Source organism: Coptis chinensis, chromosome 6 (assembly GCF_015680905.1).
Source record: "Coptis chinensis isolate HL-2020 chromosome 6, ASM1568090v1, whole genome shotgun sequence".
Classification (NCBI taxonomy): Eukaryota; Viridiplantae; Streptophyta; class Magnoliopsida; order Ranunculales; family Ranunculaceae; genus Coptis; species Coptis chinensis.
The window spans coordinates 15811750-15813796 of record NC_141461.1 but is presented as its reverse complement, the minus strand read 5'-3'; positions in this window follow the sequence as shown (position 1 = coordinate 15813796).

Genomic DNA, 2047 nt, shown 5'->3' with positions numbered 1-2047 from the left:
GAAATGGAAATGACAGAATGTAAGTACTGAAATAAAACAAACTAAAGCTAAGCGGATGCTAAAGCATGAAAATGCTGAAGGGGAAATAATGAAGGCGACCCCCTCATATATATAGGCGGATGTCTTGTGAAGCCTTAATTGAGTTTTGTTCCTTAGCTAATTGATTTGTTCAAAACTTTGAGAATCAAAGTTTTGTTTTAACCGTATTAAATTTTGTCCTTTAGCTTATAAGGTTTTGTCTTTATATGTTTTATTTTCGTCTTTTAGCCCAATTCAATTCAAACATTGAATTGGTACGTGTCTTTCCTCTTGCAAGGTGGCACCAAATTGAACTCATCACTTGCCACCTGCCTATGCTGACTTGTTATGCCTTTGGGCCCGCATAGTGGGTCCACTTAGTATGTCCAGTGGCGGCGTCGATTTTGGCGTTTTTACGACTTTCTGTCCTTGCGCAGAGTTCATCGCCCAGGTCGCTATGGCAACTTCACTAGCCAACGTCGGCATCTAGATTTATCCGGTTTGAGCTTCTAAGTTTGTCTTCTTTATATGTGGACCCGCTCGCGACCGGTTTTGTTCTTTTGGAAACTTCAGCTTTAGTCAGGCTTTGTTGGGCTTCACGGGGGTTGAGTGGGAAACTTCAAATATTCCAGTATTCCCGTACTTTGATGCATGTTTTATCATTATATTTATTTTAATTGCAGAAACCTGCAAAAGTACGAAAATATAATTATTACATGATTATTAAACACATAATCGACCAAAATGCTATGTCTCTCGGGGTTTAATATTACAGTTTTGGGTGTTTATCACCAATAAACCTAATAATAAGGAAACTAGAATAGATAGCCAATTTATGATTATGATCTCCACTATTCTAGAATGTCCTAATCTAGACCATTCTAGAATAATCATATATTCTCATATCATATATTTCTCCAATAAGTCGATTTTGTAAGACAACACAACAAGAGTGTAGATATGATTGTAAAACTCATGAAGTAGATGATGACTCCAGCCCAACACATACCGGAGCGAGATATTGGAGGTCTTTTTAATTGGTATTACACAAGATCTAGTCAGACACCTAAAATACATGATAACCAAAGAGGACCAACGACTATTAGGACATCTAGGCAGGTATTACCCGTGCCTACATTATAATTACCCGTGCCGAATTTCTACTTGTTATAATAATTCTATAGGTTCTCTTACAATAAAGATCATTTCCCAATGGTAAATCATTCTTTCTTTGGTATTACATTATTATTATGAGAGACTATTGTTAAAATTTGATTGGGATTAAAGGTTATTTCTTTTTTTCAATACTGAAGGTTGGGTTGGAAGGCGATCTATTGTGCATGGGTAGATAAGTACTTCCGAATTCATCATGGATGCATAGAAACAAACAACACCTCTGATTACTATTAGTGCCTCTGTTAATTGTACTTCATGTTTTTGTACCCATACACTGAGGGAATGCTTAATTATAATGTACTAGATGTTCTAATAGTCGTTGGTCCGTGCCTAGATGTATTAAATACATGTAATTTTCGTACATGCATTACATATAATTATAATCCCGACCATCCTTTGTCTATCTATTTTGCTTTATTATAATAGACTAGGTATAACCCGTGCCTTCGGCACAGTTGTCTTTATGTTTCTTAAAAAAAAAAAGTTAATCTATATATAATTACTCAATATCATTTGTTTAATGTTCACAAAAAAAAAAATATATTCCTAAGACATGTCAACTTTAACATGTAGTTGCAGTTTTTTACTTAATTGAATAATTTTTAATTATATTAATATGAGTTCTTATGGTCAACACAGTACATATTTTTATTTAGATACTTTAGTAGGATTTTTTTTTTTCAATAAAAAAAATATAGCTAATTGTCAATGATGCTATTAGATTCAATTGATCTACATTTCTAGTGGCCATGCTTATTGGTATAGTTTTTTAAATCATGGAATATGTCTAGAAACTTGACAATGGTATATGTATTTTGCAAAATAGACCTCTTTAATTAAATATATTGCATAC